Below are 25,186 nucleotides of genomic sequence, written 5' to 3'. Positions count from 1 at the left end.
ACAGTGACTAATCCCATCTGTTTCCAAAAAGTAGCAACAAGCCTGCAATTTCTTCTGGTTTTTCGTTTTCTCTTTGTCCCACCCCTTATTGAAGCAACACTTTTAAGAAGTTCTGTACTGATAAAGTTCACAAATTTAGATTTTAATGCTCTTTCCCCTGCTTTATTTCCTTCCTTTTAGTTCTAGAAGAGTTCAGTGGACCTCACTGAGTGTGGCTCCATCTCACTGCAGACCATGTTCCTTGGGAGCCAGGATCACCCAGGTGTTTCTTGAAACAAACATCATGGGTTATCAAATCAGAGTTATCTGAATTACTGGACAACAGAAACTTTTCAGAATTGTCTAAATAGCTCAAATAGGTACATGCCTCCTTTCAAACACAACAAAACATTTAGGAACAATCATGAAGCCTTTTGATTAATTGTGGTTGTCTTTATCTGTAGGTACGAAACTAAACAATCTATAATGTAGCTAAACCTCATATCTTTAATCCACTGAAAATTATGTAGTTCAATGCCAGAAAATAGGAATACTTGATAAACAGATTAAGTTGCAAGTAAAACTGGCAGCATTCTCCAAAATGTGGAGAACAGAGGTGTCTCTGATTGAAAGGCCATTTTTAACCATCTCTGAGGTGTTTTACCTGCTTAAGCCAATTTTGCATCATCAATGCAAGGCATTATATTGTCTGTTCAGAACAACTGGAAAGTGTTCCAAACCAGGAAAGCCACAGAAAAATCAGCAACTGAAATGATTTTAACTTTCTCCCCTGAAATTCCTGGGCATCTCATGGCAGAAATAAGTGCACACTGCTTTCTGCATAGACCTTCTTGCCATGAAAAGCATCAGCCCTGACACCCTTAGAGCGTCCTGCAGGTGTTATTGTTATTTTAACAATACCACAAAACCATGCTTTGATTCTTGTTTAGTTGCAGAACAGGGACATGCACACCAGTCCTTTAGACCTGCAGGCATGAGAACTGCTCAAGAACAGATCCCCCAAAGGAAATCCTCTGCAGCAAGAAGATATTTTAAACTTTGCCTCTAAAACCAAGACAAATTTCACACCAAATTGAGTGGAAGGAAGGTCCAGACTCCAGTAGCTGTGCTCTAGGTTAGCTTCCTTCTGTACTAGTGAGTGCCACAAAAATCTCTTAGTAACAGAGGTATTAAAAGTCCCTTCTAGTCTAACTACACAATGATGTATAAACAACTGAAATCAGCCCCACAGGACATGACACAACATAAAAAGAAGAAAATTAAGTGAAGTGGAATCTTTCTTCAGAGAGCAGCTCCCCTTTTCTCTTGAGCTTCCTTGGGATTTACAGTTGGTATGAATGGCTGCAGCCCTAGTGTTAAAATTTATTCACTTAGGAGGAATCTTAAAAAAACTAAGAGAAGAAAATAATTCAAATATATTACAATAATCTCAAAGAAAACCAACAAGCAAAAATCCTATGGGGAAAAAGAAGAAATTTTATACCAGCAGGATTCATATTAGGGAGCTTTCAAGCCTATTATTTTAGATGAACTCCCATTGCTAATGCAGATAGAGAAAAAAAGCTCAGCAAAGATGAATGTTCTGCCAGAGCCACAGATGAGTTACAACAGGTCTTCGAACACATCCTCTTTCCTTGGAATAGTCTGTTCCTGCACATCAAACCTCCCTGAGACACAGCACTGAGGTGGAGAGCTGGAGAGTTGTGACTGCTCTCCTCTGAATTTCATTCTCAAAACCATAAATATCACTCATAAGGAATAACATTTTTATATATATTAGGTAGAGTGAGCCATAAAAATATAAGTTCATCAGAAGACTTAGTCAAGGTCAAGCACAGGGGGAAGTCGCTGTAACATCTTACTCAAAAACCACACATGGCAGTGTAGGAGAAAGTGTAGGGATTGAGTGTCCTTGATAGGAAAAAGTGATGTGTAACAAGGAGAAATGGGCCATCTATGTCAAATAGAAGAAATGCTGAGTTTTGCACCCTTCCCAATCTTTTCATGGGATTAAAACAAACAAACAACAACAAGAACAAAAAAAAGCCAACCTGATATGAAAAATGTCATGATATGGTGCCTGGATTATGTCTTTAGAATGCATGTGTAGATAGTAAGAGAAAAACAACAAAAACATTCTGTGAATGGTGGTCCACAATGGGCCAAATTTGGTATGATGTGATTGCACAAGTTTTGGTAAGGCCACAAGGCATTGTGGGATGAGTTTCCTCATCAAGAAGGGTGGAAGAGCATTCAAAATAAAACATCCATGCAGGAGCAAGGTGAGACAGGCTGGTATATTGTCAGATGCTTGATTCAGTTCAGCAGGTTTAGTTTAGAATAAAGTGTTTTGCTTGATATTTTCATGGACAATACCAGACCAGTCCTTGAAAACACTAACATGAAAGGATGAATTTAATAAAAACACTTTACAAGTTCAAGTGACAAGCTTGGATCTCCCGTACAACAGTATCAAGAAGCATTAGCTAGATATATGTCCAAGTACACTGTGAACATGCCCTGAAAATAGACAAATGATTGATGATTAATGATCAGTTTATTAGAGGTGACAGTAGCTAATGTAGTGGCTCTCGCTCATATGCTGCTCAAAACAGAATTCCACTGTAAACATGAGAAAAAATAACTGCACATTGCCTGGTTTCATGACTTTGCCCTTGAGAGCTCTCCACTTGCAGGGCATCTCTCTAGGTTTAGAGGATCCACCAGGGAACCAACGGGAAATATTTGGTTTACCAGCCTGCTCCCATCTTTTTTCCCCAGCAGAAAAAAGATTTTTTGCCTGCCCAGAGCCCAAGGGCAGCCCTCAGACAGACAGCCAGACAGCCTCTATGGGCACACCACTCCCAGCTGGGAACCCACAGCTGAAGCACCACAATGAAATGAACCCCCCTTGTTTCTGGGGCTTGTGATGAAGCAAACCCTGATGTCCCCAGCTCCAGAGCAACCTTGTATGAGCACAAAACTAAACCCCTATTGCAGGGATCTTTTATGAAAAAGCCTTTCCTTAGGACTTTTCCTCCTGAGAAGCTGAAAGGCCTCAGGAACATAATGTAAACAATTGTTATCTGCTGCTGTGGAATGCAACAGGTGCATCTGTGATTGGTCTCATGTAGTTGTTTCTAATTAATGGCCAATCACAGCCCAGCTGGTTCGGACAGAGAGCCAAGCCACAAATCTTTGTTATCATTCTTTCTATTCTTAGCTATCCTTCTGATGAAATCCTTTCTTCTATTCCTTTAGTATAGTTTTAATGTAAGACATATTATAAAATAATAAATCAAGCCTTCTGAAACGTGGAGTCAGATCCTCATCTCTTCCATCAACCTGTGAACGCTGTCACAAAACCCCAGTGTCACCAGCTCCACAGTAACCTTGTAGGAGCACACAACCTTCAGCAAGCCCAGAGATCAGTCACATCCTGCTCCTGCACAGAAACCCATACTCCAATGTGTCGGAAAGTTGAGATTTACTCATTCCTTGTGCCAGAATTATTGATCCCAGGAGCAGCTGTAACCTTTGGAAACTATATTTCTCAATAGCACTCAGCAAAGAGAGTGAATAGGATCTCAAAGGACCAGAAGCCTGAGAAATCCAGCATGAATGTAAAGTCTATTTTTAAGTGTCTATAGAAATGCATTACCTTTAAAACTAACGACATAATTTTTTCCTGGCCTTCTCAATGAATCAATGGAAGCTTTGTCTCTGGAAGCAGAGCTTGGCTCTGACTTCTGGTGTTTCAAGAGTCCCTTGAACCACCTACCTGAAGACCAGTTGTCTATTTTTAAGAAACTATAAGAGTAGTAGATCGATTTTAAACCCAGGAAGTTAAATAACACAAAATATATGTTGTGAAAACTTCTAGTTGTGCATGACATGCCACAGAGCCTACTAAAAACACTGTCAGGGCATATCCATGTTTGAGCTGCAATAAGAAGAAAAAACCCACATAACCAAAAGCAATGAGATTTTTCTTAGGAGTGAGTTGAAAGAAAATAAACTCTGACAGAAAACTCTGCACCTTAGATTTCTTTAAAACAGATTTCCAGGGACTTATTATTTATTTATGTAAAGAACAGAACAACTTAGGAGAAATGCTGTGTTTGAATCAATAAGCTGTAACTTCCAAACCAAGATCGTGTCTGATTATTCCATTTCAGGCAAACTGCTGGGGTGAATTATGAGAGGGATCTAATCTATTGCAATATCTGGAGAACTTAATCCTTGCATGTTAACTGAGCTAATGTTTGATGGGACCTCTCAAAGCAGCACATTCTGCACTTCAGTTAACTCGTTAACCACCATCCCATCAACTGTTCTCTCCCTGATTCTGGTGTTGCAGAACAATCCTTTCCAGAACCCCTGAATTAGCCAGGGGCCTCTAAATGTAAAGATAAACTGCCAGCCTTAATATTTGCACCAGATAATACAGCAAAACCTCCAAAGATGCCCATCTTTACACATTTCCTGTCTGATTTAATCTTATTTGTGCACTAGCTTAAACCTCTCTGCCCTCATTGAATTAGGCTTGATATTTAAGGATGTGATTGAATTAGGTTGATACTTAAGGATGTGATGCAAGAAGCCTCAAAGCACATGGCCAACTCCTTAAAGCCTCTTTTTGATCTGGCATGTTCAACCATCACCACATTTGTATTTATCCTAACCATAATCAGGAGCATTACTTGCCACAAACTCATCGTCAGTCACGAACTCACCTACTTTTACAATTTCCTTGGCACACCCAGATCTCCCTGATCTATGAATATGGGTTAATAGCTCCCAGCCTCATCCTCCACTGGTGATACAAAGCTGGGACAACTGCATCCATGCAGGAGCAGACCATATTTCCCTATTCCCCTGTACATCAAGGAAGGTCAAAGGTCTTCTTTCCATTTATGCTTTTTAATTATTCTTTCCCCCTGTCCTTTATCATTTGGAAACATGGCTATTCAACCAGAAAATTGCATAGAAATTAGCCACAAGGTTTGAATTAACAAACTGATGTTCCTGGGGTTAAAACATGAGGTCTCAATGTCAGATATTGCAGCAAAAGGAAAAAAAAACCTGCTTCTGGAGCATGGAAGTTGCCAGCCCAGCCCTTCACAGGAAGTTATTCCAAAACTTCTCACAAGATATTCATTTTTCCCCTTTGTAATTTCACAGCCCCTCTGCATTTCACCTACAATTTATCAAAGTTAAATAAAGATGTGTTTTGCATCTGGTGCCCACATACAGAACTATTTCCCTGTCACTAGCACATCATCTGAATTTTTTTCAAAGCAGAGCTTATACCACTGAGCCATTCCCTGTTGGCTCTACACATCCAAACCCATCCTGGCCCAGCTGGAAACAGGGTTTTGGGTTGATGTGTAGAGCCCAGGTTTGAGGAGACCAGTCTGTGCTTTTTTTATATTTTTAGTCTTTTGAGAAGAGCAGAAAGAGCAATAAGCAAACTGCAGAGGAAACAAAAGAAAAATAATTTGAATTATAAGCCAGTTGTATCATTTTAAGGCAAAAGCTTGTAAATTTTTTGTTTTTAATTTTGACTTTTCCACCACAATAACCCAAAACCATTAGCAATATTGTTTCCCTGCCAAATCCTAACAAAATAAGTTTAGGGCACAAATGCAGGCTACCACATTCCCCATATTCATAAACTGGTGAATGTCTGACAGACTCTAGTATTCAAATCCTCCAGGTAAAATCTCCTTGTTAAAACCGCTGAAGAACAATATCTTTTTGAAACCCCTTAGACAGAAACTCTTGGGTTTTCACCTGTTTGTGTGGTGGCCCGTTGTGGTTTGATGTGTCCATCTCCAGAGCCATCAGAGCTTGGCTCTGTCAGACATGGTGGAAGTTTCCAGCAGCTTCTCACAAAATCCACTTCTGTGGCCCTTCCCTGCTACCAAAACCAGGCTGTGCCAAATCAACACATGGCCTTTGAGCAGACAGTGCACGAGCAGGCTAACATTGCATGTAACAAAAGAAAACCGGATTCCCTCACAATACTTGTCCACCTTGTGTCGCAGACATCTTTTTATGAGAAATACTTTCTTTAGGATTTTTCCTCCTGAGAAGCTGAAAGGCCTCAGGAACAAAATGTAAACATTGATTATCTGCTGCTGTGGAATGCAACAGGTGCCTCTGTGATTGGTCTCCTGTGGATGTTTGTAATTAATGGCCAATCACAGTCCAGCTGGCTCAGACTCTCTGTCCGAGGCACAAACCTTTGTTATCATTCCTTTCTATTCTTAACTTAGCTAGCCTTCTGAGATGAAACCTTTTCTTCTATTCTTTTAGTACAGTTTTAATGTAATATATATCATAAAATAATAAATCAAGCCTTCTGTACATAGAGTCAGATCCTCATCTCTTCCCTCAACCTGAGACCCCTGTGAACACCGTCACAACTTTGAATGCTCACAGAGCTACAAGCACGAGCTGCAATCTTCCCATGTTTGTTTGACATCAGGTTCATTACTTATTTTTACAATGCACTTTTTTATTATTTAAATCTCAGCCCCTTTAATTCCTCTATCCCCATGGAGCAGCACTGGGGTGGTAGCATTGACTGTGAGCCCACAGCAGTACTGTCTGTTGGGTTTCTTCATTTCCTGGTCACAATTTTTCTGTGAGTGGCAGTCACAGGATTGAATCATCATGTTTTGGTCACAGTATTTACTTTGGAGTCTCGGCTTTATGATATTTCTTTTAATGAAACTTCAATCTGTGTAAAACAAAGATTTAAATATTCTGCCTACAGATCCCATTGTGTGACAAAAAGCACATTTATCTTGCATTATAAAGTGATTTAAAAAAAAAAAAAACCAAACTAATTCTATCTCCCACTGAGAAGAGATTTCATATATTCTTTCCACATATGTCAGAAAATGTGAAAGGACGGGGATATTTTTTATCCAGTGTATTATTAAACATAATAGTCAGCCACCTCTAGAACCCATCATTGATTGAGATAAATGAAGCTATTTAAAAAAAAAAACCCTAATGAAGTCTCTTTGGTGCTTCTGAAACTCAGCAGTAAAGATAAATGAGAAACAATTTCTTCATATCCATTATTTTAAATTACAGATATCAGCCCTGCTGCTGTTCTCAAGGTTTATTGAATTTTCATAGAATATCATCCACTTCCACATGTGTAATTGAAACCAGGGCAATGTGTTTTTCTTGGGTGTCAAGTTCCAGATGCAGAGATCCCCATGGCACACCTGGAGCACTCAGGAGGCCCAAGATCTCCCCAGCCATGGGGCTCCCAGCAGAATGGCAGGCACGAGAGCCTCACCTCTGCTCTCCCTGCTTGCCAGTGCAAGGACCTGGCAATTCTCACTATAGGTTTTGCTGTGTCACAACCTTTCACCAGATAATTAATTTCTCTTTAGCACAATATTTAAGTTAACAATATTGCTAATGGTTATTGTGGCGGAGAAGTCAAAATTAAAGACAAAAAATGTACAAATTTCATCTTAAAATGATGCAACTGGCTTATAATTAAAATTATTTTTCTTTTGCTTCCTCTACAGTTTGCCTGGTGCTCTTTCTGCTCTCCTCAAAAGACTGAAAATATGAAAAAAAAGCACAGGCTGGTCTCCACACATCAAACCCAAACCCTGTTTCCAGCTGAGCCAGCTTTGCCCACAAAGGAGCAGTTTGAGCACAGTGCTCACTGTGAGTGTGTCCCTGTGATGGGCTCCCTGCCCACTGATCCCAGAGACAGGCACTGCCACTCCACAGCTTCCACTCACATACAGCAGCAAAAATCGAGTGCATCATTCACAACAGAGATCCTAACTCAGTGCAGGAATCGCCCAGAGTCATGCCAGGCCCCCTTTCCTGTGGAATCTCTGAGGATTTTGTTAAGGAGCCAGCAAGATGCATGTGGGATGGGGGGCTCTGCCTTCATCCCGCACAGGGCTGGTTTGGGGACAATGGAATGAAATCCTTACCTGAGGACTCCCCTGCTTCTCCCCTGGAAAGACATCTCCCATCCTTTCCCCCAGACTAAAAGCATCCTTGTTTTCTATCCTCTGTATTGTAGACACGGAGCAACACTTGCAAATATCTCAGCAACTGGGAGAACATTAATGGCACAGCAGGAGGATGCTGCTGGATTTGTCTCTTACACTTTTAGCATTTACTTTATTATATTGGGATGGGGGTAGCAGACCTGCTACTGAGTAATTTAAATTTAATCATTTATTTTGACACTTTTAACTAGAATGCCAAAAATACCTGCAACTGAGAAGCAGCACTTTATTCTGCACTGCCATAAATCTACATTACAAAAATACTCCTCTTTGGTCTACTTTGATTTATCTTCGAGCAAGAGCTATCCAGAATTGCATAACGAAATATAATACTGCTTACATTTAATATGGCATTTTATCTATAAACTGGAAAAGGATCTAAACCTCATTATTATAATCTCTAAAAACATAGAATTTTTAACTTCACAGCATTTTATAAGAACTTGAGAAATAAGAGCTTAATGAGGGCAAAGCTACATTTCTACCATAAGCAATCTTTTGGATCTAAAAAGCTTTATACACGGTACAAAATCAAACGTTCTCCTATTAAATGCAGCATGTTACTTACTATTGCTGAGTTCTTTGCTAGGGATGCCTGAAATCCACAAAGTGATACATGCAATAGTCTTTTTTTTTTAATCCTCACACACTGAGCCATGTATCTGCTTCCTCTTGCACAACCCTCCCAGTGCTCGTCTCATTTTGAAAGTTAAACCTTGGACAGATGCTTCTTTTCTTTGTGAGCTCCAAGTGCCTTGCAGAAGGCTGGTGCTCTGCCCTGTTGGCGGCTGTTTCATCTTCTGTCTTTTAATTGCACAGGCTACTTACAGATCTCAAGTGAGATAAAGCAGAGCAGCACCTTCTGGAATACCTGCTAGCACAGCTACACCTGCAGCCCACCATGACCACAGAAATTTCCTCCTTTTTCAGTGACTCCAGTGCATGAGGAGCTGGACACAGGAGCACTGAGTGCACACTGTCCCCTCAGCACTGTCCCCTTTACTGCTGCAGACAGAGGCAGGACAGAAAAATCTCATACTGAGCACAGCCAGCCCACATATCCTCAGGGATTTAAAACAGGCAAGGGTTTTGAGAGCTGCATCTAACTGGGGAGGGTCAGTGAGGAAACAGAATGACAGGGGCAGCTCACCTTGGGTGCTTGCTCAAGGTCTGTTGCCATCTCATTGCAGGGGTTCCATGCTGTTGTCTCCTATCACAAAAGTTCCAAACCTTCTTGGTGTTTCTCGTGGGCAGATCTCAGAGCACTGACTCTTTCTTCTTCACAAAGCAGCCACTGACTCCAGTTTCCTTCTCACCCAGCCACCCCACTCTTTCATAGCATCTTCTTCTCATTGGTCACAGCTGTGGCCTGTTAAAGTCAGGCCTGCTCCTAATCTTTGATAATTGGCCCAGCTGCAACTCTTTAGGGGTGAGATTACTTTCTACACTATTTTCTTATCTTCTATCCCCCTACAAAGGTCCATGTCTAGAAAGAACTTTGACGTGGAATAAGCCACTAATATATGTTACAGAAAACAAAACCCTTCAGCACAACCTCCAGCCTCCCTTTTCAGAGGCTGACACAGGTCACTCTTCCACTTCTGCACTGAGATAGCAGAACTTGCTGGGGAGTGAGTGTGTGCTGAGACAGGGTGCATCACACCCAGCTTGTCCCTGAATCCACCCCTTGGGAAGGCTTCACACAGCCCCCACCTTACAGCAACACAGCTCTTGACAGCTGATCCCTTTAGACCAGGCTATTCTCTAGCAGCTTCATTCCCAAGGACCAGAAGTCATCTTGAAAAGTGTTTACATTGACCAGGTGGTTCTCACTGTGCTTCACGAACAAAACCTAACCAACATTACATGAAATCTGGAAGGCTGCTTTCGTAAAAATTGTGATGGTACACTGTCTTCCCATATGACAAGATTTTACATAAGGAAGGAGCAGAGTTTGCATTAATCTGGTGGTTTTATTGTCACAGAATAAAGCTAAATTGTCTGTGTTACAAGGAAAATCTTGATAAGAAGTGTTGGTGAACTGATTAATGCACTGAGACAAAGAAAGCAGCAAATGAGAGTTTGTAACCTCCTGCCTGATCAGGAGATGTTAAAGATGCATCTGCTGGAGATGCTCAAGAAGGGAAAGCACTGAACCAGTGCAACATTTAAGCAGCAGAGCTCTCACCCACCACAGGAAATTCTTGTGCTTTCAGCACTGAAGAGACCTGTTGACTTTACTCTGCAGGCTGCCTGTACTTACAAGCTCTTTATCAAGAGACTTGTTTTATTCTCTCCCCTGCTTTTGAGCTTTTGGTGATTAAAGTGCCATGTGATTTTTTCCTAGTCCAGAGATGCAATTGGGAAAAATCAGCCCCAAACAGTGGTGGTGAACCTGCAGCACACAACACTCAGGAGTGCTTCAGAACATGCTCAGCTTGAGATGAGGCAGAAGGACCAGGAAAGTCAGCACAGACCAGAGAGCCTGGGAGGCTCCTCCTAAATCAGGGGGCCTTGAGGTGCCCACCCCTCAAACCCCTCAGCCCTGCAGCTTTCACTCCCTCTCCCTTGCCACCCCAGCGTTATTCCCACCTTCCAGAAGAAACATCCCAATGTGAAATGAAAAGACCATTAATGCACACTGGAGAAGGACAGGAGAACGTCGTGGTTTTGGCTACAGATGGCAAGTTAGACATCCCCAGGCCCCCACAGAGCATGGGTTGCTGTGGCCCACCTGGCTGGACACTGATGCTCAGCACCCCCTGGGCACCACAGGGGCAGCCAATGTGCCACTGAGACATCCAACATCTATCAAGAGCTTCCTGTCAACTTCAGTGGATTTTAGTCAAGCGTAGCTGGCAGTATAAGATAATACAAAAACTAACTCCAACAATATTGAGATTTTACTAGATTTAAAAATGAAATAAAACAAGATAAATCTGTACTTTAACAGAAAAAGGAAATAACGAATTAACAAATAATATTAAATACTGCTATCAGATTGTGAAAGTTAGTCCATGTTACGGTGTCTTCAGAACACCAGACGTTTGAAATCATGCAATGAATAGAAATTAGCATAAATAAGTCCAAATCCAGCAATCAAAACCCGAATTTTCTTCCTGGACTATTTGGAACTAAGTAATTAAGAAAGAAATACAACTTAAAGCAGGAGATATCGAAAAATCTGTCCCCATTAAGAGACTTTGTATTTTCATCCCAGAAACAAGGCCATGTCTTTAGCTGGTATAATGTGATGCTGCCTCATTGGTTTAAATAAAGTACAGCAGCCTAAAGACTCTGGACCCTTTGGCATAATTCTTTCTTTTAAACTCAGCAAATCAAAATAAACTTCAGATTTCTGTGGAGTCACAGATCTACCTTTGGGTAAGAAAGAGGAAAGCCAAGAATTCTTTTCCAGAGGCATTATCACTCTCTTATATTTCATAATAAATTATTCCCAGGATGAAGATTTTGCCATGATCTACAGAGAACAGGAAACTTTTCCCATTGTCCAATTCTTCCTTTTCCAGAGGCAGGTTGCTCCTACAGCCACATGCCTCTGACCTTAGCATCCAGCAAACATTTTACTTGCTTTCCATGGAGCTCCATTTCTCCTAGCTGCCAGTCCCTTCCCCAGAGCACACCCTCATGAAAGAGTAAAAATTTGACATTTTTTTCTGGATCTGTGTTTCCCTAGAACCTCACCCATGATATATCACTGCTAATCAAGCTGCTGCCTGCCTCCTATGGCTCTTCTGAGAAGTTATTACCCTTCTCATTCATCACCAAGTCGAGTTACTTCAGGCAATCTTCCTGATCCATGGCCTTGCACACTCAATTGCAGTATTTCATGGGATATGGTATTTTGCTATAATAATAGTTTCACCCTTTGAAGATTCAGATAAAGGACACCAAGACATTTTCAGTAATTAGTGCTACAGTGAGATTCAACGTCCCTTCTTGGTGTCTGGGAAGAGGAGAGCTGCTCCAGCAGCACCATCATTGACACATGGTGTTTGAAGAGGCATGTGGAGGGGAACAAATCAGAATTTCTGTCAGAGTTGTCTTTTTTTCAAGTGTTTTGTACTCAAACGATAAACATGTTGACTCTTGTTTTCCAGACATATTATCTGTGGTGGAGACAGAGCTGGGGAGACTCTGGGAAGAGGAATCTAATCCAACTTTCAGTGCTGGCTGGGGAAGGTTGGTTCACCCCACACTGCCTTTGATTTCTCTGTGGGTAGGGTGGGAAGGGAGGAGAGAAAAACCAGCTATTTTCCTACTAAAAAAAAAAAATAAAAGTAGAACTCAAGCACTTTCATTGTCAAAATCTTTTTAAAGAAAAAAAAAATTACTGTTTTTTTCAGAAAATGTATACTGCGCTCTAACATTTGTAGCATTGGATTTGGGAGGAAAAATACCGAATACCCAATTGCATTTTAAAGGAGTTAGTGGAAGGAAGAGTAGGCCCAGGAAAGGAGAAAGTCTCCAAATCTACAGTCTCTAAATTTACTGTGATACAAAACTTTCCACTGCCAACAGTAACACAGACCATTAAAAGTACAAGCCTTATGGAAATTTCAACAAACTACAAAACTGCATTTGGAAAAAAAACCCACAGAGATACACAGAGATGTTTTCAAGAGGAGATATGTGACTTAAGACTCTTGAGTAACTCTCTTTTGATAAGCATGTACTCACTTGAATTTAAAAAAAATCCTAACATAGCAAAAGTCAAGAAACGCCTGAGTTTCTGAAAACCATACAATCCCAATGAGAAGCCACTAATGGGATGCCTTCAGGAAACACTGATTTCACCATTTTGATCTAGCATCTTGGAGTTTAAACACACATTGGAGACTGGAGGGAATGAAGTTATACAGACATTCTGAAAATTATTCATGTGGGAATTAGGAGGAGAGGTCATATTTGGGCAAAAACTCAATTAACCGTGGTAACAGATAAGAGGAGAATAATTGGGAAGAACCAGAGATTAATTACAGAGCCATTTATCCAGTTTCCTGCCCTCTGCCCACTCCCAGCATATACTGCTCCCTCAAATGCCATCCATTTGCTCAGCAGGGCTGGGGGAAGCGAGAGGCCAATGAAAACAGATTTATATCTGAGCCAGCAAATAAACCAGGCTCTGGCATGCACTGGAACTGCAAGAACTTGCCCCAGCTCAACTGTTCACAGGCTCTGGCTCTGCTACAAGAGTGATGCTGATGGAGGCACTGCAGGAAATCACCTCCTGGATCCCTTTGCCAAGCATTACTTTGGTAAATTACAAAAGGACACAGTGGCTAATAGGATCAGGACCTGGAGAGCAATAGAAGAAGAGAAAGGACAAATGAATGATGTCTAATATAAAGTGCAGTTTTGTTTGCTCTTCACCACCTGAAGGCAGTAGCTGCTTCACAATATTGCCTGCATTTATAAGGTCACAGGGTTCTCTGCTAACACGGTTACAGGACTGCAATCGCCATTAATTTCAATAGAAGTTTCAAACATGCAGCACCAGCAAAATAAGGTCTTAAAATTCCACCTGTCCTGCAAGATATTTGTTGTTCTAGAGGGCAAAATCTACTGCATCAAGCAGTTATTTTTAAAAGGCAAGACAGGAAAAAGAGATTCTGCTTTACCTAGCAAAGTAAGCAGATCTGCAGCCTTCCCTACAGCACTTTATGTGGGTTTAGAGGAAGCATTACACCTCTGATTTCTGTTGAAATGAACTTACCTAACCTAAAAGTCACTTTTTTTAAGACTGCATTTTCCATCACTCCCTATGGACAGCATTCAGAACAGCTTCATTCCCAGTGTCATTGTCCAGGGTAGACTCTGCCTGTCACATCCTAGTGATGCCAAAATATCCAGTTATAAAGATGGAGGATTAAGAGGTCTATGACTCTTGCACAATGTCCTGTTTAACTGGAAACCATGTCATCAGGAGGACTAAATGAATTTTCTTGCTCTGAAGCACCACAGAAGCACCATAAACCCTCAGAAGATACAGAAGGAGCCACTGGATGGAGCAAAGATGCTGACAAAGGGGGCTGGAAATCAAAGCAACAGCAATAAGCTTTTTGTCCTGCTGAGGAAGGTCTGTGGACAACCTTACACCAGCATCTTACATGCTCAGGAGGCTTTAGAGCCACGCATGGGCACACATGATCTCATGATACAGCAGCCTCAGACAAAAATGAGGTAAATAAAGTAGATTAAATGCATCTATCAGTAATAAAAAAGTGAACTAGGCCAAGACTATCTACAATCCCAAGTTACTGCTGGCAGTGCCGAAACTGAACCCAGGAAGATTTGGAGACCTCTATTTCAGAGGCAAGAAAGGTGGCTGCTACATGTTGTGTGTGCAGGCTCAACGCAGAACAGCTACAGCATTTACTCTGCCAGTACAGCTCATACTGTCATTACTATGATATTAGAGGTTAGGGTAACATTCAGAATCACCACTCAACAAGCGTTTGGGCCTAAAAACTCACTTTCTTTTCCTGTTTTCTTTCTTTTCCTCACAAAATAGCATTGCAGTGGAAACCACAGCTAACTTAGCCACAAGATATACAACAGCACATTTAATTGGTGACAAAAGAAGAGAAATGAGTTTATTTCCTGCCACTTCTCCAAATGGGCTCTCACTCAGACACTGCAGTGAGCAATAACAGTAAATGGAATAAACCAGCTCTGTGGCAGGTTAACTTTATCCATATTAAAGGTTTCATCTACCCTACTGCAGCTTTATTGGTACAATGTCCAGGTACAACCCAAGCCCTTCTACACACCCCACTGCTGTCCCAGTGTGTTACAAGTCCTGCTTTAACTTGTAAACCCAGGTATCAAATCCAATAACATTGAGGCTGCAGAAACCTTGGCACAGATTGCAGTGGGATGGAAACTGGGTGATCTTTAAGGTCCCTTCCAACCCAAACCATCCTATGATTCCACAATTCTCTTGTATGAAATGAGTACAAGTGCACTGAGGAGTGCCAGGAGCAGTGACAGTGCCAGCTCCTGGCTCCCACAGCTGCAGCATCCTTGGGGACACCCAGCTCAACTCAAGGCAATCACACCCTCAGCTGAGCAATCTCACTGTTACTCATCAGTGGCTATAGATAAACCCACCAACACAACCCAAAATCAGTGGGTTTACTACTGACAGTTGTGACTATCACAGCTGAATCAATCTGGAAGATGTGTTTGGGAAGTGGATGGGAAATCTCCAAGCAGAGCCACACAAAGAGCACCTGCACTGCCCTTTATTTCCAGCTTGCTCCCCACAAGTCAGCAGCCATCAAGGCTGAGGTTTAAAACAGAACCAGCTGGAAGAGCACTGGTGCAGTGCACTGGGAAATCCCAGCCCAGCCAAAGCAAACCCCAGGTGAAGGTTTTGTTATTGCCAGTGGGGTGTTACCAAGGCTGTCAGAGACAATGAAAACACAAAATGCAAATAGGCTGCCTGTTTCCCCACAGACATGAAAATCACTCCAGCTCCATTATTAATGCACTTGGGCTCATTTGTCAAAAATTTCAGAAAAATGAGTTCAAAACCAAGAAAACCTCCAGCATTTTTATGATAATACCAGTAAAGTCTGTGGGATGGAAGATTAGGCTACACACTGTGCTTCTTTCCCAGAAAATCCCTCCCCACCATTTTAGATTATTTTAAATCAAAATGAGGAGAAAAATGAGCTGTTTAAAGCATCAGTAAACAAAGGCCTCTTACTAGTAGGCCTTTATCCTCAATTTATGCCAATTTGGTATTTTGTTTCATATGAAAATGTAGTGCCTTCAGCCTTCCTCTAAAGGAGGACTACTGCTACTGCTGTTTTTTATACTTATTCAGACAATCATTTATTTACCATTTTCTTTTTTGTTTTCAATTCAAGAAGAATGTGTTCTTTTATCAGTTATTTATTTAGGATTTCAAGTAAATTGATTTTTCCCTTTTATGTGTGCTGCACAGCTAAAACATGCAAATAGACGAATCCCATTCTACTCATTTGTTTGATTTTCTCTCTCCACTCATCTGAGTTTCCAGATTCTCTTTCTGCACCTGGCAGCTCTCCCAATGCCCTGTGCCACGTGACACCAATCCAATCTTTTAGGTGCCATTCTAATTGCAATAAGTTGCAGCAATGAGGAACGTGGATGAGCTTGCACCTGCACACAACAGTGACAACATCATGATTCTCCCAGTCCAGAGAACTCAAACAGCCCCTCACAGCTCTTGTCCTCAGCAATTTGTCCAGTCCAGGTCACCCACCTGAGTCTGAACCTGCCTAAAGGTCAAAAAGCTGAGAGCTCAGAAATCAGAGAGGTAGAATTCTCCCTGAACCCCACAAAATCTGCTCTTGATTTGCCTGCAGGAAAACAGCAAAGTGCTATTTTTCAGACTTTTCCTCCACCCATCACGGATGCAAGCACATATGTGCTCATCTCTCTGCTTTCCTCTCCCCGAGCCTGGCACGTACCCAGGGGACCATGAGGAGAGACTCTCACAGCATGCTGGAGGGGAGGAAATAAGTGCATCAAGGAAACAGTGTAATAAATCCACACCTGTCAGGGAAAGGGTGCCCACAGCAACAAACCACACAGGAGCAGACTGTTTCCGTCAGTTTTACAAAACTCGCCCCAAAGTGATGGAAAATGAGATGGAGATGGGCAAATTACAGAGCAAAAACTGGAATGCAAATGTCCTGACTCTGTTCTTCACTCCAGTTCTCCTACAGATTTTCTCCACAGCCTCAGGAGAGCTTGAAGAATGCGCTGTTGCTTTCTTTTCCTTTTATCAGCGACTACACTAGGTCAAGCAGAGAAGTCTGCTGAAGGCACCAGAGACACGAAGGAAAATGACAGCAGCCCAAACTAAAAAGGCTTTTGGATCTAATTCATCATCACCAGGTTGAAAAGCAAAGTTGAATGCACACACTGCACTGCAGAGATGGCCTTCGTAAGGCCCAGCTCTGCAGCAGAACTCAGGGTCCACATCAATGCCAACCCCTTGGTGGAAGCATCACATCCTGCTCAGCTCCCAGGAATCCAAGAGTGTGTGATGTGCTTGGCAAAGATGTGAAGCCACTGTAAAAACCTACTTTGTAATTTTCCCTGTTGAAGAGTTTAAGTCTCTTCGTTCTGTTTTAATGGAGTAATTTATCACCCGATTCCGTTTAAAAGTAACTAATATAGATAGATTAGATAGTAAGATGTGATACATAAAGAATAATAGTCCATTATTAATAATAAGTTTCCAATATATTATAATTTTGTGTGATTGATTAGAAAGTCCGTTGTTTTACTCTAACATCTTTTTAAAGACTTCTCAATATCAGTTCAAGATTAAAAAGTTAAAGGCAGCTTAATCATCAGTTCTAAATGTAACTTGGAAGAGTATTGGGTTCAGGAGCACTTGAAATTGTTACCTGGCTTCTTGACCATGAAAGAAGGAGCATTTTATTCCACGCCCCATTTCAGTGTCACTCTATCCCAATTGCTGAGTCATTTAAAAAGTCCTTCCCTAAGAGCAGACAAAATAATCAGTTTAGGAGTCAAATGGGTAGGACTGATCCAGTTGCTTGTGGAATTACAATTTCCTCATTATTCTTTAAAGAGCACCTCTCCATTCTCTGTTAATTTCAACGGAGATTCACTGTTTGCATCTGGTTTGCAGATATTTTTAAAGCAGGCATTTGATCTGGATGTAAGTAGCATTCCTTCCCCTGTGCATCAGTGAACTGAAACATGTCCTGAAACATGGCAAGATAAATTCATTTGCACCAAAATATAGTCACCTTGTCCACAACCCAGATACAATCCTGAGCCACAGTTTTTCAGGGTCTTTCGGAGAGCTATTTATTTATCCTATTGCAATAAGTCAGTTAACCTTTGTGACATATCAGCCCAGGTATTCAACACATGCTGCACATCTGTGTGCAGAACCTTGTAACAGTTTCTGCTTCCAGACACAAAATTTACGAGCAAATTCAGTCCTGTCATTGTTCTAATAACCTTGATTAAACCTAAAGGAAATTGACTCTCCAGCAAAACTAAACATGTATTACAAGAAATACTTTTTAACCTCTATTCTAATTCTGGCAAATTTAAATTTGAGCCTGAAAACCATCTCAGTCCCTTTCATGAATGATAATTCAGTGGAATAACACTGCAAAAACAGCTCTGCACCTGGACATGATTATCTCTCTGAAAAGGACATTTTTAACCAACAACTTTCAATAAAAATCACAGAGCAGTCAGGAGTTTAAGGACAGAAACCTTGGATAAAGGTTTTATATGATAAGCAGGAGCAGTGTGACTGCAAACACCTCCTTTTCTCATGGAAGTGGGACGCTGTTGAGGTGCCCTGCACACCTCCTGTGCTGCCAAGAGGTGAAGAAGGGTCATGAACCAAAACACCAACAGGAAAATCTCTGGGTCCTCTGCTCTGCAGGGACAAGGGACAGACCTTCCCCAGTGCCTTGTACCTGCACACACAGACTACCCAGGGCAATGGCAGAAAATGAGTTCATGTTTCAAACAATGAAATTAATACGCTGGCAATAGAATATGCAATTTCCTTGTTTATTGCCTTTCAAGGCAATGCCATTGCCAGAGGTTGTCATTGTACCAACAGGCAGAAAATTAATTTGACATGGTTTCAAAGCAGCACACAATTGAGTCCCAGGGACCTCTCAGCTCTGCTGTTGTGTCCCAGAAAAGGATGAGCCTTTGCTTTTCTGTCCTTTGCCATCCTCTCTCTTGCAGCAGCACTTTTCCCAGGACACTCAAGAAACAGGAACCAAGCAGACCTGTGGCAAACAGGTTCTCAAGCAGAAAAACCCAGAAGTGTGCAGAAAAAAAGAAAATATTTTCATCATGATAATGTGCCAGATTTCTCTTCTGTCAAAGAACAAACAAAAATGTGGCTTCCAGTCAGAATGTTTCTTTTAGTTCCTCGCATTTGAAACAAAAATCTATATACCAATTAAGGTTACTTTCAAATCATACTTTTGGAGCTAGAGAAACCCTTTGTTTTGCAAGTGTCAAAATGGGATATATATTGTTATGATCAAACTTTTATTGTACATTAAACATTAAAAATTTCCATACTCCTCACTTGGGCTTTAAATCATAATTTCATCCAAGACTAACTTCTCTCTGGAATAGCAGAGCAGGGATCTATACAACCTGTCTGCACACTTAGATCAGCATCACAGCATCTCTTTCAATATTAACACCCATTTCAATCAGCTCAACAATGTTCTCATTAGCAACACAAAAATCCAAAATATCCCTCAGCTGCTACATGAGCTCCATGTCCTCCTGCAGTGCCCATCCTGGGCACCCACCAGCAGCTGTTGAGGAAGGGCACAGCTGGACAAGAGAGCTGTGTCTGAAATCAATGGCCAGATAAAGAAGAATCCTCTCTTTTCTGATAAATGCACAGACATTATCATCAACAAAGAGAAACAAAAAGGAATGTTTGCACAACAAACTGAGCAGGAGGGGCTTAATCAATAGCCAAGCACAAAATTACCTCAGCAGATTTCAGCTCATTTCCATAGAAAATGCAGATTCTGCGGATGATAAATTAATATAAAAAGCAAGTTTCTCTCTGCCAGCCTGATGGGGAGGGCTGCCCAAACCACCCTGCATGGGCAGCTTTACTCAGCCCTGCTCCACTCGCAATCCAACATCAAAGCTGCAAAAAGAAAACAAAAAGGAAAAACCAACCAGAGATGAAAGCTCCATTTGGAAAAAAATATCGTGCAACCTTTCTGGCCCAAATTGAGCAGATTACATCTGGGCTTTATTCTGCTGTCTGTCACAGGCCTGGCAATTCAGAGCAATTTGGCCAAGCCATTAGTCATATGCTAAGCAAGGCTTCTCCTCCCTCTGCCTGCTCTCAGATTGTCTTGGTAGATACTGGCTCCCTGCTTTTCCTTTTTCTAAACCACTGTAGTTTCTGTTTTAACATCATTCCCTCCACATGCAACACAATTCTTTTCAACATTTAATTATATTATCCTATCTCTAAAATGGAATAAATAAGTGTTTTATGAACTCTGTGTAATCATTGTTGACAACAAAGATGAGGGAAGTTTTCCAGAAACAACCAGTGGTGGAAATCCTTAGGAATGATGAATATCCTGACCTGAGTCTGCTCTCTCTACAAAGCATTGGCAGCCACCATGAGCAGCAGTGATGCCCATCCTTTGCTTGCTGCAGTTGCAAACATTTTGTCCTGGGTCTGCAGCCATTCAGGCCTCAGGCTTCTCTCCCTTCCCATTTGGATCCTATTCAGGAACAAAAACCTAAATTCATCCGTGTTCAGACCAAAAAACTCTGTCTTGAACCAAACTTGAAATACAGGGCAAAAATTTTCCTGCTGGTGATCATGTTCAATACACATTTATATCAAACTATTTCTCTTCATTACAAAAACAATAAAATCCCAAATAATGACAAAGGCAAGAGCAGTGGCTTTCAGTTTCTTATTAGAAGTTGAGCTTGGCCATAATATTATTCATATGAAATCTGATATGAAACCACCTGGGTGTCATGATGTTTTTTATATTACAGTAAATTCAATGCATTAAGGATGCAGAAAAATCTCATTTGGGACTGCAAAGCAGCCAAGAGTCTTTGCAGATTCCCCAAGAGCCAGGAGAACAGCAAATCACAGCAGCTCTCCCAAGTGATGCAGAAGTAAAATAATCCTGTGTACCAGCATCAGCATCTGTTTGCAGCAGCAAAGAGTGCTTTACAAACTTTAATAAATGTAAACCTCACAAATCTCTCCTTATACAGATGGTTTATGGTTACCATTCCTCCCAGAGGAGAAGCAAGGTGCCAAACGCTGCCCACGTGGATGCGGCATCCCCCTGTTCCAGCCAGGGTGTGTGGCTGCAGGTCAGTGCACAGCTCCTGCCCCAGCACCATGCATCTCCCAACCCTGCAGGACCAGCAGGGTCCTGCCACAGCCAGCACAGAGCAGAGCAGTGAGACCCCAGCAGTGACCCAGCCCTGGACCCTCTCACCTCACCCAGCACAGGGCCAGGACACACAGCCTCTGCCACCAGAGACCTCGATGTGCAGCTTATCAATATTTCATTATCAGTACACAGCTGACCTCTGGATAACTGTCTGCAGTGTCCAGCAGCCCAGACTGCCTCCCTGCTGCCAGCCAGGACATCTGTCCTTGTCCCCTCACCCTGGCACAGAGGCAGCAGGGCAAGATCCCATTGCCCCACTACTTGTGCTGCAGAGATTCTCAACAGCATTAAACTCACAATATTGTATTTGTCCATCTTATCAAGAACTGGGGAGTCCAGGCAGGAGGCTTATGGGCAGAACAACAAACCCAGAGCTGGCTGAGTGAAATGTCTGCCACAAGAATCTTTAAATTATCTGGCTTTCCTGAGGCTTTACATGCCAGTCAAATGCCATCCCTCTCCCTTCCTTATTCCATCCACGAGGGGAGATGTATCTGCTCCCCTCCCAGCCTCTGCTGCTCCAGGGACCACTGGATTCAGCCTTTTGTGGCTGCTGGGGAGGGTCTGCCCTGCAGGGAGAAGGAATGCCACCAGAGCAGTGCATGGCTGACACTACAAAAAGCATTTCCTTTGTACACTGGATTTCTTTGCAGTATCTCCAGGCAGAAGGAGACTCTGGGAAGGGGCTCACTTGGGAAAAGCCCCAGCACATCCCAGTGTGGCAGAAACTCAGCATCCTCCTCCTGTGCAGGCTCCAGCCTGCTGAGGCAGGTACTGAGTCCTGCCGCCAGCCTGGCACAAAGCACCTCCAGGGAGAGGTCACAAAATCCCTGGATGCTGCTATACTTTTGGTTTGGAAAACCAGGACAAGATTTACGACTTTGCTACATTCAGCTGACCCAGGCCCACCACACCAGCTAAGCCCCACCCAGGTACAGACACTGTATCAGCAGATTTTTGTGATAACACACAAACCATCACTGCAGATGCCACAGGACACACACCACAGCTGGCACAGTGTGGAGGAGAGGGAAAAATACTATCAGTACAGAAGGCTCTTGCACAATAAAATATTCTATTTTCAACTTTTACCATGCTTGGAGCATCCTGAAGGAATGGATAAGCCATCCACCAAGGACTCCAATGAAACCTGGTGCGCTGAGGCAGCTGATGCCACCACCAAAAGCTGCCCATTAAAATACTTGCCTGGGTTTTCCAGATATTCACAGGAAAGGAGAACAGTCAGAACAGCCCAGCTGAGCACTGCTGCTGTCATTATCTGCAAGGAGACAGAGAGGAGGGAAAAAGCTTCTTTGGTTTCTTTGAAGCTTATTTATTCCAATGGTAATGTTATCAAGAAAGGATAAATTTTCAAGCCAGTAAAAGCAGCTCCATCCCTCTAATTTCACCCTCACACACACCAAGTGCTTCTATGGACTATAAAATCCTGAGATTCTGGGAAAGATCTTAAACTCTACACACCCAACCTAAGCAACATGCCTCAAATTCAACATGGTCCATGTTTATGACATCAACAGCTCACTGCTCACATTGCGGGCTTGGGACAGACATACAGAAAACACAGGACAGATTCCCATCATTGCATGTTCTCTTCTTAGTTTTTGTTTTTCTCATCAGAGGGTGAAAACCAGACGGAGATGTTAAAACTTTAATGGAGTTCTTCTCCTAGAGAACATCCATTCCTGTAAAACTGGACATATAAGCAATACCTCCATCCTGGACAAACAGAAAAAGTCAAACATAAATGTGAACACTCATTGGGTTCTGAAACATGAACCCCAGTTTTTTACCCATTATTTCAATTAATTAAATTTCAAACTTTCTATCATGCTGAAATATTAACTCAGTTTCACTTACATATGTTTAAGGTACTATAATATATTTTCAAGTAATTGAAATAAAATATTTCATCATATTAAAATTTCAGAAATATAGAAAGGTAATAACATGATCTTATTGAAATAATAAAGAAGTTGTGAATAATTCACATACTTTTCTTTAGTATTTGTCTTTCATCACATAATTGCATCTTTTCATTTCAGTTCTAGTTGTCTTGAAATGAAAAAAATTTCCCACAAAAAGAAAATTTCAGGTTCTCACTGGTTCAAATCCTTGACAGAAAATTCATCTTGGACTAATTTATAAGACAGAAAAAAATAATAGAAAGTGGATCCAAGTGAGCAATTATCTACATCTATGAGGCTTCTTGAGCACTCAGTACAGTTTCAAAACATTAATTTGTTCAGCAATTACAGCAGGAAGATGTTGTCAGACCCCCATGGCAGGGAGGGACACAAAAGTCTCCCTTTTTGCCAAATGCTTGTCCCTGAAATATCTGCTGCAAATTATCCTCTGCTTCCACAGTGAGCAATGCCCTTAATAGGTGCAGAAAACCTGTGAGGGTGTAGAAATCAGGGCTGAGGCACAAAACAAAACCATTCAGAAATTAACTGGACTGTGGCACAGACATCTTCCCAGTGCCTAAAGGCTTCTTCCCAGGGCTACAAGAGAGCTGGGGAGCGACTTTTCACAAGGGCACAGAGTGACAGAAAAAGGAATGGCTTCACAAGGACAGAGGTCAGGGTTGGACTTTCTCAAATGCTCACCAGCCGCCCAGCACCCCAAGTCCTGGCATACAACACCTGGACATCAGTTGTCATTCTTGTCCAAAATTAGACAAGATAAATTGGACAATTTTGTCCTGTGCAGACCAGAAGTTGGACTTGATGATCTTTTGGGGATCTTTTCAACTCAGGATATTGTATCATTCTATAAACATTAATTTGCCTCAATATATTAATGCACGTGTTCTATTAATCAGCTTGAAGAAATACTACATTTGCAATTACACATTTTTCTTTGGCATAAAATCCCCCACTTTTCAGTCACTCAGCCTTGTCTGCCTCGCTAAAGCAGTAAATAGCTGAAATGCCTTTTGCTGAAGCTTTTGCATGAGTCATTTTAGTAACCTCCTTCCATCAGGTGGTTTTGTTTAGCTGGTGTTAAAAACCCACACTCTGCAGCAGGGGAGCAATTTCTGCAGCAAAAATCAAAGCAGGAGTATCTGAAATGTACCTTTCTTAGAAAAAAAATAAAAATTAGACTTAGGGATAAAACATAATTCAGACAATTTTTGCTACTTTCATTAACAGGACAAATCCCAGTCCAGCAGTACAAGGTAGCAAAGGGAAACTCACGGGAAGTGTGGCAGAGAATGGAGCTGATGTAAAAAGCTGCTCCAACACAGAGAGGATATAAAGGAGAGTTCAATGTTTCTTCTGCACTCTTCATCCTTCTTCTAAAGCACACCTGTTATCTCACAGCTGAAGGGTTCCCTACCCCAGGCACCACTTCCATCAGGATTTGCAGAGCAATAGTCTACCTTGCAAAGCATGGCCATGGAGAGCAGCATTGCACACTTACTTGCCTTTCTCCCAGATTTATGGTGAAAGTCCAGAAAAAATATAAAGCTTTATACAAATCACCTGAGGAATTTTACATTTTGTTATCTAAGAATTAAGATGTTATCATTAGAAATTTTTTTGTCTGGCCCTGTTGCCCACTGCACATGAGTCAATCCTCTCCAGGAGCAAGTCAACAAAGGTCCAACTCCACCAGGATGGGGATAAATAAGATCTCATCAGACAGCTGCCACCCTGTCACCATGATATTTTCTGAAAAATCCTCTTCCCCCAGGATTTTCTCCTGGGAGGCTGAGAAGACTCAGAGAGGAATAAAAACAATAATTATGTGATTACTGCTCCTGTGTTTGCTGCTTTGGAATGTGGCTTGGACATTGTTTACCAATCAAACCAATGTTTGATTGGTTCCATGTGAATTGTTTTTTCTTAATGGCCAATCACAGCCAGCTGTGTTGGACACTCTGAATCAGTCACGAGTTTTATTATTTTCATTCTTGTTAAACTTTCTGATGTATCCTTTCTCTTCCTTTAGTATAGTTTTAGTATCGCGTTCTATAATATAAAATATAAAAATATATATTATATAAAATACATAATATAAAAATATAAAATATAAAATATAATATATATTATATAAAATATAAAAACATAAAATATATATCATATATACATCTATCAT

The 25,186-nt window shown here is 41.5% G+C and overlaps 1 long non-coding RNA gene across 3 annotated transcripts in view; it reads right to left on the bottom strand.

Annotated features, from left to right (window-relative positions):
* LOC135453841 (uncharacterized) overlaps positions 1-25,186 on the bottom strand; it is a 65,220-nt gene that overhangs the window by 22,381 nt on the left and 17,653 nt on the right. The window contains exon 1 of one of the 3 annotated variants that reach the window (XR_010441963.1): positions 9,214-9,373. The exons of the other annotated variants lie outside the window; for them this stretch is intronic. This is a non-coding gene — a long non-coding RNA (uncharacterized LOC135453841). Of the gene's footprint in view, positions 1-9,213; positions 9,374-25,186 lie in introns of those variants that run through there. 3 annotated transcript variants of the gene reach the window in all.

The sequence above is a fragment of the Zonotrichia leucophrys genome, chromosome 13 (assembly GCF_028769735.1).
Source record: "Zonotrichia leucophrys gambelii isolate GWCS_2022_RI chromosome 13, RI_Zleu_2.0, whole genome shotgun sequence".
NCBI lineage: Eukaryota > Metazoa > Chordata > Aves > Passeriformes > Passerellidae > Zonotrichia > Zonotrichia leucophrys.
The sequence above is the reverse complement of the archived record's forward strand: the minus strand, read 5'-3'. Positions and strand labels throughout refer to the sequence as shown.